The sequence below is a fragment of the Hypanus sabinus genome, chromosome 18, assembly GCF_030144855.1.
Source record: "Hypanus sabinus isolate sHypSab1 chromosome 18, sHypSab1.hap1, whole genome shotgun sequence".
NCBI classification, from domain to species: Eukaryota; Metazoa; Chordata; class Chondrichthyes; order Myliobatiformes; family Dasyatidae; genus Hypanus; species Hypanus sabinus.
In genome coordinates, this window is record NC_082723.1 from 77,605,103 (window position 1) to 77,620,225 (window position 15,123).

A 15,123-nucleotide genomic window follows, 5' to 3' on the forward strand; every position below is an offset into this window, starting at 1 on the left:
ACGCTTTGCCCCTCTGATGCTTGGGACAGTTTGGCCCTTGCTGTTGTTAAAGCTGCCTTGTTGCCTGCCCTGAAGGCGGAGACGCGGAACCTCAGCAGTGCACGCATCTCTGTGGTCATCCATGGCTTCTGGTTGGCACGTATAGTGATGGTCTTGGACAGAGTAACATCATCAATCCACTTGCTGATGTAGCTGGTCACTGATGCTATGTACTCTCTAACCTAAGAGATCCAGAAAATTCAAGATGTTGGCAGTAAGCTACACAGTTTTGGGATCAATAATGCAGGGGAATGGCCCTGGCCCCTTAATATATTCAGGGATTTCTGGGGGGTGTTTTTGCATTTCGGAAGTCTGGTTGTATTAATCCTTATTATTGTCTGTATCCTATGGTGGCTTTGGCCATGATTTGTATCATGTAGAAGTGACAATCGGTTGTGAAAGGTTATCATGTAATGATAAAAAGGAGGGAATGATGAAGTTTTAAGGGTATTGGGGAAGTAAGAAATGATTCTTAGACTCTTGAAGTAATGGGTTTTAATTGAATGCAAACTTATGTGTGTTCTGTTCTGGGTAGTGCGCAAACTTCTGCTTGTTCTACTCTGAGTAATCTGCCTGCGGCTGGTTTTAGATTAATGACTTGACAGATGTTCCCTGAGAATGTTATGTTCCGGGGGTTGGGTTCTGCTTATCAGTTACACACATCCTGCCTTATGGTTTCACAGGAATTGAGCTAAGTACCCTCGTTTGAGTAGGAGGAGGACTCACCGATAAGGACAGGAATGAATATCTGTCTGTAATTAAGTCAGGGCCCAGCAAAGATCCATTTATAATTTAAAAACTTGATTTAGTGGACTCTCTTATCTAAGTAATTAAGTTTTGCTCCAACGGACTTGGTGGGAGTACCAGTTGAGCTAAGTGCTCTTTGTCACGTAACCTAATGCTGTAAACTGTAATGTGTCTACATGCTAGAGGTTCAATATGAGCCCCCAGAGAGAGAGTAACTCTGTCCCTATGTTGTGTGGCACTGCACCTCTGGCCAGCTGATCTTGACGAAATAAACTGAGTCTAGTATAAACTGATAAGTTGCTTAACTGTGTGACTATTGATCCGGCATGAATTTAACTTTACACTGGATAATTACCTGCTTGTTTGCCTCATTCGACAGGAAGTCCTCTTTTTTTCCAACAAATTTTGTCGCCCCTGTAATGTTCACCTTGTTCGCATTCAAATTTCTACTTCGGTGGTGAGTACAGTCCTTTACGCTTGGCCCAACCCCATAATCATGAAACACTACAGTGGCTCTGGCATAGTGTTTGACAGTGAATGAGGCATAGTCATCTGCAATTGAACTGTAGGTGCACCCCTCCATCCATTTTAAGTGGTGCAGAAGTGATCCCCCATCTAGAACATAGTGATCTGTCAATGGGACCGTCTGTGTGGCAGCATTGTCCGATTTGTTTCTGCCAGTTGTGGCTTATCTGGCTGGCGCAAAATGTTCTTTGCTTCAAACAAAGACATCGGATATGGACAGAGTTCATAGGTTATCACTTTGTCTAGCCGGAGATCACCCATCCGTGACACAACTAGGAACCTCTGGAATAACAACACTGGATCTATGGTACAGTCTTCAGCAACTTTGACTGCCCTGCTAGATGCTAGTGTCTTGACCTTCAAACTTCCTTTGTGCGAATACGAGAAAACAGAGTGTCTGTCCATCTTCCTATGTAATTTCCTATTGCGAACAGCTCATGTACATTGACATTCTCATTTACACAAACCCTTGTGATGATGTTGTGCAATGATTTATCATCCGAAAATGGCATGAAACAGTCCAGTTTTGCTGCAACTTTTTCAAGATCAGCCTCATCTCTACTCACTCTGGCGATGGACAACTCCTTATGTTATTCACCTGTGGTGTAACTATTCGCGGTCAGTTCTTGCATGACAAGGTTGTAAGAGATGACACAGTGGAAGACATTGTCCAAACTGCTTTCTGGTGCTCTGACATCCCACTTCCTCGTGTTGGCCCCCCTTGGCTTTTTAGTGAGCACATTAGTTTCTGTTCTATCACAAGATCAGAGCCAAGGCTAGCCCTGTATTAGCTTCTGTGTCTGATTACATGGAGCCCAGGCTGGAACTTCTGATGAACCTCAGAGTTTTTATCCTCCAATGCATGCATCTTCTGGAGATAGAGACGAGCTGTCTTCAGATCATTCGGATGGCTAGCAGCCGCAAATATCAGCAAGCAAGCTGAGATGCATCGCCCATGACCCCATTTGATTGGCCGCAACAAGTGCCCTAGGCAAACCCTACCATGTGCTAGTAGTTGATCCACAGTGTACTGGTTTTGAACTGGCAGGGACCTCCATCCTTTTTGAGAGTTACAGCTTTGTCAATCCTGCAAATGCAATCTGATTTCAACAATGGCTGAGTCACTTGCTCCAGTCTCCATTAGCGTGTAGTCTCTCAAGTTCCTCCACTTGGTCTTGAAAACCAATGTCATCCTCCATGATCCTCCATTTTATACCACAATTATGGCACTACAATTGGTAGAAACAGTGAAATATAGCAAAATAGAACAGGTATGGGTCCGATTTTTTTCATTGGCCGCCAGTTTTTTAAACGTCAGATTTTTTTACATTCCCGTGCCCCATTTCAGTCCAATTTGCTATTGTTGCTATTGAGGGAGAGCAGCATAGGTTCACACGGTTAATTCCTGGAATGGCGGGACTGTCATATGTTGAAAGATTGGAGTGACTGGGCTTGTTTACACTGGAATTTAGAAGGATGAGAGGGGATCTGATTGAAACATATATTATTAAGGGATTGGACACGCTGGAGGCAGGAAGCATGTTCCCGCTGATGGGTGAGTCCAGAACTAGACTCAGTTTAAGAATAAGGGGTAGGCCATTTAGAACAGATATGTGGAAAAACTTTTTCACCCAGAGAGTGGTGGATATGTGGAATGCTCTGCCCGAGAAGGCAGTGGAGGCCAAATCTCTGGATGCATATGAGACAGAGTTAGATCAAGCTCTTATAGATAGTGGGGTCAAGGGATATGGGGAGAAGGCAGGAACGGGGTACTGATTGTGTATGATCAGCCATGATCACAGTGAATGGCGGTGTTGGCTAGAAGGGCCGAATGGCCTACTCCTGCACCTACTGTCTATTGTCTATTAACTTTTGGTATGTTGTTCAGTATGTCTGAAAGTACAAGAAATGACCATAAAACTTTTTTTTGCTTTTTTTTTGGGGTAGGGGTATTTTGGCACTATATTGACAGCATTAAGAAGTTTTTGCGTGCAAATATCTAATTAGTCAATCATGTGCAACAACTAGATGCATAAAAGCAAGTCAAGAGTTTCAAGTGTTGCTCAGACAAAACATCAGAATGGGGAAGAAATTTGGTCTAAGTGACTTTGACTGTGGATTGGTTGTTGGTGCCAGGGAGAATGGTTTTGAGTTTTTCAGAAACTGTGGATCTCCAGGGATTTTCATGTACAACAGTCTAGAGCTGGGGTTCCCAAATTCTTTTTATGTCATGGACCACTACCATTAAGCAAGGGGTCCGTGGACCTCAGGTTGGGAATCCCGACTCTGGAGTTTACAGAGAGTGGCGTGAAACTCAAAAAAAAATCCAGTAAGCAGCAGTTGTGTGAGTGAAAGCATTGTTATGAGAGATATCAGTGAAGAATGTCCCGATTGGTTCAAACTGACAACAAGGTGACAGTCTCTTAAATAACCACGTCATACAACAATGGTGTGCAGAAGGGCATCTCTGACCACACATGTTGAACCTTGAAATGGATGGACTCCAGTAGCAGAAGACCACAAGCATACAGAAATACACTCAGAGGCCCATTTATTAGGTACCTTCTGTACCTAATAAAATGGCCACTGAGTATATAGGTCCAGTCTGAGTAAACAAGTGGAGAAAACTATAGCAGATTGGGGCTGAGAGGGATATAGATTAGCCATGATAAAATGGCAGAGCAAACTTGATGGGCCAAATGGCTTGATTCTGCTCATGTATCTTATGGCTTTACAATTGGGTGACAGCAGCTTAGCAGTTAGTGTAGTGGTATTGTCATGCTCGCAATCCAGTTATATATTTATGTGCCTAAGACTTTGATGTAGTACTGAATTTGTTAACACGGTGTGGAAAGTGAGTTTGTAAATCTGATGGGAGCAAACAATGTTGATAGTAGCAAGGGTGGAGTACTGTGGGAGGTGGCGGGGGGGGGGGGGGTTAGCGTGGGTCCTGACACACCCAGCTTTGAGACACCAGGCAAGGTAATTTGATACCAAGCAATTGGTTTATTGATCATTACAGAATGTCTCTGTCTCTGGTCCTTCCTGCTCCTCTCCCTCTCCCTTCTCTTCCCAGCCATGGTTCCCCTCTCCCTGCCCCTTCCCACTCTCAGTCCACAATAGAAACCTGTACAGAATCAGGTTTATCGTTACTCACACATGTATGAAATTTGTTTTTTTAACCGCAGCAGCACAGTGCAATACATAAAATTATTACAGTACTGTTGAAAAGTCTTGAGCACCCTAGAGATAGATATATATATATAGTGTGTGTGTGTGTCCCTTATCAGTTCTGAAGAAGGGCATTGACCCAAAGTGTTTATTCATTTCCATTGATGCTGCCTGACTTGCTGAGTTCCTCTATCATTTTGTGTTCGTTGCTCTGGATTTCCAGCATTTGCAGACTTTCTCATGTTTACCATATTGTATGGTTTGGTAGGTTAGTTAGTTACATGTATAATTGGGAGCAATGGTTTCATTGGGCCGGAAGGCCCTGTTACCCTGCTGTATCTCTGAATAAGTGCTAGACTGGTGTTTAAATCCCTACATCCTGACCATAACCCACGATTACTTTATCATTTATGTTGTTTGTGATTTGATTATTCCAATGTTTCTTTTGCTGCTTCTGTCATACTGTCCACTTCAAGCAATATGTCCTGGGTGGAGACTCAGGAGTACCGTTGCATTCAGATGTGGAAGGATGCTGTTTTTGTAACAACATCTCTCTTTGAGTTAGTTCATTTATTAGAATGGAACATTACAAAAAAAATGAGTGGTTGCGGATGTAAACCGTACTGGCTGTGCAAAAAATATAAAACATTAATTAAAAGCTCTTTTGCTTATTCTAGCTTTTTTGTTTCAACTTCTGCTTCTGCTGCTTGTGGGAGGGGGCGGCTTTGGGGTTCTGATTTTGATATCATTCATTCTTCAGGGTTTCTTGTTTGATGGGTGTCTTTCAAATAGTACACTGTATACATTCTCTGATATTAAATTCAGCTATTTGAACCACTTGGATGACAAAATGTGGAAATAATGAGCACTCAGGAACTTATAACCCTTGTTTTGCAGTGTAAGTTGGATATTGGGGTTCTGTTCTTATTTTTCAAAATTTGAGCATGTGCCTTCCTTTATTATATTCCAATATAAGATCCATTTATGTGGAAGTTTATTTGCCCCTTTAATAAGGCTCAAAGTTTTTGTAGTTTGCAGAGAAGGGCTGCTATGTAAACTAGTCACCCTGTACAAAGTCGAACTTTCTGAAGGATAAAATGTGGAGTAGTGTGAATAAGCAAGTCAAGTTTATTGTCATTCATCTATAGTTCATTGCAATGTACACTGTCAAATGAGCTGTTTCTCTGGACCAGGGTGTAAAATGCAGTAGTACACATTACACACACAATAACGTAGGCTGTGTCCACACTAGACCAGATAAATCCATAACCAAAGCTTTTTCTCTTCGTTTTGACCCTCCGTCCACACTGAAATGGCGTTTTCCTCTCCTGAAAATGGAGCTTTTCTAAAACGCTGTCCAAACTGTGTAAATCTGAAAATGCGGGTTGGGCAGTGTAGGATCAAAGCTTTTTAAAAACGCTGTCATGACGTGCTGGAACAGATGGTGGGGCAGCGCAGCATTTCATTGTTTTCTTGAAGGCAACCTCCAACACCACAACAACAATGGCTGATGGCCAAACAAAGAAGTCTGACCTGCTTTTTTCAGTGTAGGTTTTCTTTGTATTCGTCGAAGACATTGTTGAAAATTTTCTTTCACTGTTGTTGTAGGTACTGTAGTTTTTGACCAATGGAAGTAGCACAATGCTGCCACAGTAATGGAAATAGTGTACCATTTCTCCTTTGCTTGTTTTCTGTAGATGTGTCCTGCTTGTGCTCAGTAGGAAGAGATTCGCCCAAATACCCATTTTAATGTGGAGGGAGGTATTTTCAAAAACGCCTGCTGTGGACGCCTGTTGTTTTTACGCGAAACTGGCGTTTTCAAAATTATCCAGTCTATTGTGGACGCAGTCTTAGCAAAGTAAGAATTAAATCTACAAGTGAATTACTCATAGATAAGCAAAGTGCATAAATTAAATATTATAGGGTACAGTACATATTAACCAGTGACAATGTGATGCAACAGAGAGTTCAGAAGCCTAATGACCTGAGGGAAAAAATAGTTTCCCATCCTGAACATTCTTGTCTTAATGCCAGAGATGACCAACCTATGGCGCATGCGCCAAAGGTAGCGCGTTGCACCTCAGTGATAATAATAAAAAAGTAAGCCTACTCATGCAAAAAGTATTAACCAAAAACCAATTTGTAGAAAAAAAATCTATAACAGGAATTCAAGTAGCTTAGAGCTAGAAATGGGTTTAACTGAGAATAAATCTAAAACTTAGCAATTATTTTTTAGCCATTTTATTATTTCATGCACATCTTTTGGCGAATGTTATCTTCTTTCACATTACTCTGTTTTCAATTTTAAAAAATGTTCAATGAGTCAAACTAGGAAAGAAGGACTTTTGCTCTGTAGTTGTTCCATAACTGTTCAATACACGTTTGATCCTGAGGCGCCAGGCGTCTGCACCAGACACTGGTTTTTGCCGGTCAGTTTACAATTGACACACGTGCACTATGGAGTTGTGCTTTGTTCGTCCTTTGTGAACATCTGCTGTTTTGTACTTTTTTTTTGAAAATTAAGCCTTGTTTTTACATTCTGTTACCCATCACAGTGCAAAAGAAAATGAGCAAAAGGAAAACAGAAAGTGATAGTAAGCATGAATTCAATGAACAGTGGGAAAATGAGTTCTTAATTTATAGCGGGTCCGTCAAGAAAGCTGTTGTGCATTGTTTGTGAAAACACTTTCTCACATAATAGAAGATATGATCTTAATAGACACTATAAAACACAACATCAGACTGAAATAGAAGGAAAACTGAAGCTCATGCTTGGGTCTGAGTTACAGAAAGAATATGTGATTAAGAGAAAGGAAGAAATCAAAAGAAGACAAAATATATTTGTTAAAAGAAGTTGTGTAAGTTTGGTGATGACAGAGCCGTCCTACGAAATTGCTTTAGCGTTGGCCAAAAAGCTGAAGTCTTTCTCTGATGGAGAAGAAATTGTTGAGCCTTGTCTCCAAATATTTGCAAGATGTCTTGGTGATTAAAAATATCGAAAGGAAAGTAGATGAAATTGCTCTGTCAAAGCAAATGTTACGAGACACACCGAAGAACTCTGTCATGATGTATCTGAGCAACTGAAAGACCTTGTCTATGCGTGTACTTTCTTTTCTTTAGCTTTGGACGAATCTGCTGACAATGTGATGTAGCCCAGTTATTTTTATAAGAGGAATTGATGATAATTTTAACGTCTTTGAAGAACTTATCGGTCTTGAGTCGCTTCATGGTAAAACAAGAGGATCAAACATATTTGACAAAGTAAAGTAATGCCTAGAAAATCTACAACTAGATTCTAGTAAACTCATCAGTGTTTGTATTGATGGAGCGCCGTCAATGATAGGTAAAGCCACTGGGACTACAACTTTACTTGAAAACGTGTTAGGTCGTCCTCTTACTAAAATGTCACTGCATTACACACCAAGAGTCACTGTGTGGAAAAACTTTAAATTTGCAGCATGTTATGTTACTGGTTGTGAAATTTGTGAATAAAATTAGAGCAAGAGGATTAAACAGACGAGAATTCAGAGAATATTGTTAAATGTTAGATGTGGAATATGGCGATCTCGTCCTTCATTGTGAGGTGCACCGGCTTTCTAGAGGACAGGTTCTGAGTAAATTTTGGAAACTGAAAAATACTGTTCATAATTTTCTAGAAGAGAAAAATGAGCTGCCTGAGGAAAGAGCCTTTTTATGTGATAACAATTGGCTATTTGATTTTGCATTTTTAGTTGATGTTACCAGCCATCTCAATGATCTAAATTTGAAACTCCAGGGCAAGAACAAATTGTTTCCTAGCTTAGTAAATTATATCAATGCATTCAAGATGAAGTTAAAACAGTTCACCTCTCAGTTAGAAAATGAGGACTTGAGCCAGTTACCGCACTTAAAAGAGCAGAGTGAATGTGCTGAAGATAATGGCAATTTTACAAAATATATTGAAAAAATCAGGTTATTGCAAGCAACACAAAAAATGCTGTGGAACACAGCAGGCCAGGCAGCATCTATAGGAAGAAGCACTGTCGACGTTTCGGGCCAAGACCCTTCGTCAGGACCAGGTTATTGCAAGAGTCATTTAAAAGTTGTTTTTGTGATTTTGCTAAAGAAGAAGACTGCATACTTGCATTTTTAAATCCATTTTCACTTAGTGAACAAAAAATCATGAAGATGAAGATGCAAATGGAACTTGAAAACAAATTCATTATTGAACATGAAGTTTGATGAGATTCCCTCAGTCCCAAATGCTTCTGACATGATTAATTTCTGACGATCATTACCCTATATGAACATTTTCCAGAACTAAGAAAATTTGCCCAGAGTTATATCTGTCGTTTCGGAACGACGTACAGACGTACAGAGCCTCCACCCTGATGGCATGAACATTGACTTCTCCAACTTCCGTCAATGCCCCCCTCCCCTTCTTACCTCATCCCTATTATATTTAGTTCCCCCCCTCCCTTTTTTTCTCTCTCTCTGCCCATCACTCTGCCTGTTCTCCATCTCCCTCCCCTCCCCCTTTCTTTCTCCCTAGGCCTTCCATCCCATGATCCTTTCCCTTCTCCAGCTCTGTATCCCTTTTGCCAATCATGTTTCCAGCTCTCAGCTTCACCCCATCCCTCCGGTCTCCTATCATTTCGCATTTCCCCCTCCCCCTCCTACTTTCAAATCTCTTAATATCTTTCCTTTCAGTTAGTCCTGATGAAGGGTCTTGGCCCAAAACGTCAACATTGCTTCTTCCTATAGATGCTGCCTGGCCTGTTGCGTTCCATCAGCATTTTGTATGTGTTGCTTGGATTTCCAGCATCTGCAGATTTCCTCGTGTTTGCTTTGTAAAAATCTTTACGTTACGTCTCCGTCTGAATGTGCAATGTGCAAATTATACTAATTTGTAATAAATAGTACGTGCAGTAAGAAGCACAAAGAACAGTCAATATAGCTTAGAAATACAATTGTGTCATAGTGAATTAATCAGTCTGATGCCTGGTGGAAGAAGCTGTCCCGGAGCCTGTTGGTCATGGCTTTTATGCTGTCATACCATTTTCCAGATGGTAGTAGATGGAACAGTTTGTGGTTGGGGTGACTTGCAATGATCCTTCTGGTCCTTTTATGTACCTGTTGCTGTAAACGTCCTGAATAGTGGGAAGTTCAGCTCCATAGATGCACTGGGCTGTCTACACCACTCTTTGCAGAGCCCTGCGATTGAGACAAGTACTGTTCTCATACTAGGCAGTGATACAGCCAGTCAGGATGCTCTCAATTGTGCCCCTGTAGAAAATCCTTACGATTTGGAGACTCATTCCAAACTTCAGTTTTCTGAGGTAAAGGAGGTGCTGTTGTGTTTTCCTTACCTCACAGCCGGTATGTACAGACCAAGTGAGATCCTCGGTGATGTGTATACTGAGGAATTTGAAGCTTTTCACCTTCAGAACTGTCAGAAATCCAATGTGCAGAGAGAGAGGAAAAAAAACGAAGCATTCTGAAGAGAAGTCCACAGACAGAATTTGTCCATAGACACTTAGCTAAGCACAGAGCTGAGCAGCAGGCTGAACTGGTCTGTCCCTCGCCTTGGGTCCCAGTACCCTGATCTTTTCAATCTGGCTCAGCACCTAAATCATCAGGTTCTGTCACTTCGATTCGCTCTAGAGCCTGGACCCCGCTGCCTCGATTCGGCCTGTACCTGACCTTTCTGATTTGAACCAGAGCTTAAATCGATTGAACTTTGCTTCCTCACTCTCAGCGGCAGGCTCACTCCCTTGACTCATCTCGCCTCGCCTCGGTTCTGTCGCATCTAGTTACCTCCAAGTCCAGGTCGAAGTTGCAGGCTACTGTTTGTGATGATCATTTACCAAAAAATAAGAGTGATTAACAAAGTATTTTGTTGTTTTCCTTGTTTCATTGGCCACTGGCCAGAAGACACTGAGATTCAGCAGTGTCATCTTAAACCCAAAAGTGTATGGTTGACTGACAGTTAGATAGGTATGATCCCAAAGTAAATTACAGTGTCACAGTAACATTACAAGTGCACAGATATAAATATTAGAAGAAAAGTAGAAAATAAAACAATAAGTTACCACAGTCTAAAAGGAGGATTATAGAGCCTAATGGCCGAGGGCTTGAACTTGAACAAAGCATTTCTTTTAAGGAAAACTGCATTCCATTATTATTCTAATAAACATATGTACTACTACTAGTGCATTTATAGCCTTCGGTAAATATGGAAATCAGCAATGCGTATAGTATTCCAGATATGACACATTACCAATGTGTTATATAATGTGAGTATAGCACAGCTTTTGTTTTAATTCCCCTTGTAATAAATTATCAGTTTATTTAATTGCTGGCTGTATCTACACACTAGGCTTTTGTGACTCATTCTATCCAGCTTAGAGATCTTCAATCTCTTCTTGATTTAGATAACATGTCATTTTATTCTGCTTCCTGTACTCATTGGATTTTACCTTTTTTTAAACCCACTTCCTTAACGTCCCTTTTTAGGTTCCTAATGTCCTCTGGATAATTCACATTTCAGACTAGCTGTGTCAACAGCAAATCTAGCACCTGAACTTCAGCATCTTCATCCAACTCATTTTGGCAATGAAATTCAATAAAGGAGCCCCGTTAAGCCAGTGAAAAGTTCTAGGTCTGCCACACAATTATGAAAAGAATTGATTTAGATTCCTGTTATTATGATTAATCATAACACCTGGCCTGGAAAAGGTATATTTGATTTAAAGTTTATATTGGTGTTTTGTTCCATCAAATCAAGTCATATTCTAGTGCTCGCCACCCTTCCCCTTTCAATATTTTCAACTTTCCCTTTTTGAGCACTTTAATGACATCTACTTCAATAATGCTCTGGGGGAAAAAAAAACTTCTTTCTATGCTCAATTTATAATTTTCCTTGGAAGCAATGGAAATAGTCATGTTCTATTCAGACAATACAGTATGTCTGTCTGTCTTTAACATTATCATGGAAAAGGATAGAATCAGAGAGGACAGGAAAATTTTTGATTGGGGAAAGGCAGATTATGAGGCTATAAGGCTAGAACTTGTGGGTGTGAATTGGGATGATGTTTTTTCAGGGAAATGTACTATGGACATGTGGTCAATGTTTAGGAATTTCTTGCAGGGTGTTTGTCCAGGTGAGGAGGATAAAGAGTGGTAGGGTGAAAGAACCATGGGTGACAAGTGAGTTGGAAGATCTAGTCAGGTGGAAGAAGGCAGGATACATGAGGTTTAGGAAGCAAGGATCAGATGGGGCTATTGAGGTAACAAGAAAGGAGCTTAAGAAGTGGCTGAGAAGAGCAAGAAGGAGGCATGAGAAGGCCTTGGCAAGTAGGGTAAAGGAAAACCCCAAGGCATTCTTCAATTATGTGAAGAACAAAACGAAAGGAGTGAAGGTAGGCCTTAGAGATAAAGGTGGGAAGATAGGCCTGGAGGCTGTGGAAGTGAGCGAGGTCATCAATGAATACTTCTCTTCGTTATTCACCGATAGTAGGAAACTTGATGATGGTGAGGACAATATGAACTTGAAGTTCTGGAGCATGTTGATATTTAGGGAGAGGAGGTGTTGGAGTTGTTAAAATACATTAGGATGGATAAGTCCCCAGGACCTGATGGAATAGTACCGGTGGATTGGAGGGAGGTAAATGTTGTTCCCTTGTTCAAAAAAGGTAGTAGGGATAGTCCAGGTAATTATAGACCAGTAAGCCTTGCGTCTGTGGTGGGAACGCTGTTGGAAAAGATTCTTCGAGATAGGATCTGTGGGCATTTAGGGAATCATGGTCTGATCAGGGACAGTCAGCATGACTTTGTGAAGGGCAGATCATGTCTACCAAGCCTGTTAGAGTTCTTTAAGGAGGTGACCAGGCATATAGATGAGGGTAGTGCAGCAGATGTGATCTACATGGATTTCAGTAAGGCATTTGATAAAGTTCCACATGGTAGGCTTATTCAGAAAGTCAGAAGGCATGGGATCCAGGGATATTTGGCCAGGTAGATTCAGAATTGGCTTGCCTGCAGAAAGCAGAGGTTCATGGTGGAGAGAGTACATTCGGATTGGTGGGTTGTGACTAGTGGTGGCCGACAAGGATGGGTTCTGGGACCCCTAATTTTCGTGATCTTTATTAACGACTTAATGTGGAGATAGAAGGGTGGGTTGGCTAGTTTGCAGATGACACAAAGGTTGGTGGTGGTGTGGATAGTGTAGAGGATTGTCGAAGATTGCAGAGAGACGTTGATAGGATGCAGGAGTGGGCTGAGAAGTGGCAGATGGAGTCCAACCCGGAAAAGTGTGAGTTGGCACACTTTGGAAGGACAAACTCCAAGGCAGAGTACAAAGTAAATGGCAGGATACTTGGTAGTGTGGAGGAGCAGAAGGATCTGGGGTTACTTGTCCACAGATCCCTGAAAGTTGCCTCACAGGTAGATAGGGTAGTTAAGAAAGCTTATGGGGTGTTAGCTTTCAAAAGTTGGGGTAGAGTTTAATAGTCACAAGGTAATGATGCAGCTCTATAAAACTCTGGTTAGGCCACACTTGGAGTACTGTGTCCAGTTCTGGTCGCCTCATTCTCGGAAGGATGTGGCAGCATTGGAAAGGGTACAGAGGAGATTTACCAGGATGCTTCCTGGTTTAGAGAGTATGCATTATGATCAGCGATAAAGGGAGCTAGGGCTTTAATCTTTGGAGAGAAGGAGGATGAGAGGAGACATGATGGAGGTATACAAGATATTAAGAGGCATAGATAGAGTGGACAGCCAGTGCCTCTTCCCCAGGGCACCACTGCTCAATACAAGAGGAAATGGCTTTAAGGTAAGGGGTGGGAAGTTCAAGGGGGATATTAGAGGAAGATTTTTTACTCAGAGAGTGGTTGGTGCATGGAGAGTGGTGGAGGCAGATACACTAGTGAAATTTAAGAGACTACTAAGACAGGTATATGTAGGAATTTAAAAGAGGGGTATATATGGGAGGCAGGGTTTAAGGGTCAGCACAACATTATGGCTGAAGGGCCTGTACTGTGCTGTAATATTTTATGTTGCATGTTCACTTGTCTCTTCATTGTTTGTGTGATAGTTTACCACAATTTACTTCAAAAAAGTGTTATTAGTAATGTTTTTAATTGAACTTCTTTGCTTCCAAACCACAAGTACGTTGTTGCATGCCTTCAACAGTGCCATTTTAAACTGGAAGTTCCAGTTTCTGCATTGATAAGCCACTGTACTGGTGATTGAGTGCAGTATAGGATGTGAAAACAGTCAAACCAATCTAGATGTCATAAGATAATCTGAAATTGAATTAAGTACTTAATCACTATAGCTGGGATTCTGTTTTATGGGTGTTCCTTGTTGCTGGCTGCCACATTTCTGTGTGTTAATAACCACACCATTTTAAAAAAAGTGATTAGGAGATTCATGCAATTATATGGATGAATTTTGAAGGTAACATTGCAAGGTCAAATTTATTGATTTGCTTTGACCACTGAGCGCATGATGCATTGAGTTTTCTGCTGCAGAGGATTTCAATTACATCTTTTTAAATGCTTCTTAACAAATATTTAATACATACTTTGAGCCATTTAGCTGCTTTTTCAAGGGAGAAGAAATAACAAATTTTTGAGTGGAATTTTTCCTCGTTGTTCATGGGAAAAACTATTGTTTTTCTTCTCTATTCTGGTCAGCCTGTCTTTATGCCGGCTCATCTGACCACCTACTTCACCAGTCCTCATTGATGCCAGTGGTAGATCAATGATGTCCTGACTAACCGTAGTATGTACTTCACCTTGACTCCTCAAGCTTATGCTAGTGATGGCCAGATAAATAGCTTAACCTCCTGAATAGAGTGTAAATGTATATGAGTGATATATTTTTAAACTTTTAATATTTAAATGTTTACTTTTTAAGCAGGTTTATGCTGCAAGGGCTTGGATACTGAATCATCACAAGGTTTTCAGGTTGTCATGGGACAGACTCCCAGGGTGCACTACCTGAGGCCTCTATTCAGCTTGAGAGGGAAGGTTTAGAGGGTCAGCTTGTCCCTCTCTGTACTGCATCCACCTCCCTGAACAAGAAGGCACAGCAGCACCACCATTCCTATGGAGACTAAAGCAAATCAGTCTTCTCACCTGCCCTCCCTCCCCCATCTTAAATGCATTTTATAGGAGTATTATTGAGAGTATCCTGACAGGTTACATCTCCATTTGGTTTGGGAGCAACCAAGCAGTTGATAGGAAATCCCTATAAAGGACTGTGAAAATGGCTGAGAGGATCCCTACCATCCACTGGGGTCATTTATTAGGAGCACGAAGTAGGCAAGGACCTTGGTGTTATCAAGGATCCCACCAATCCATTCAGCATCCTCTTTGACTTTCTACCATTAGGCAGGGGAATCCTATGCATAAAGACCAGAACGGACAGGGTGAGAAACAGTTTCTTCCCTTGGGCCATAAGGATTCTGAACTCCCTGCCATATCTCTTTCAAAGTGTTGCTGATTAATCTGTCCTGTCCCTTACAATATTTAATTTATGAACTCTGTGTATCCGTAATTCATCAGTAGATTTACCCTTACTCTCAAGTTACTGTGTATCATATGTGTTTTACACACTGGCTTGGAGAAATGTTGTCTCATTTGATGATATACGTGT

At 41.2% G+C, this 15,123-nt stretch overlaps 1 protein-coding gene across 8 annotated transcripts in view; it reads left to right on the forward strand.

The window, feature by feature from the left end:
- LOC132377444 (ubiquitin-conjugating enzyme E2 L3) overlaps positions 1-15,123 on the forward strand; it is an 87,116-nt gene that overhangs the window by 30,571 nt on the left and 41,422 nt on the right. The gene's annotated exons all lie outside the window — the stretch shown is intronic.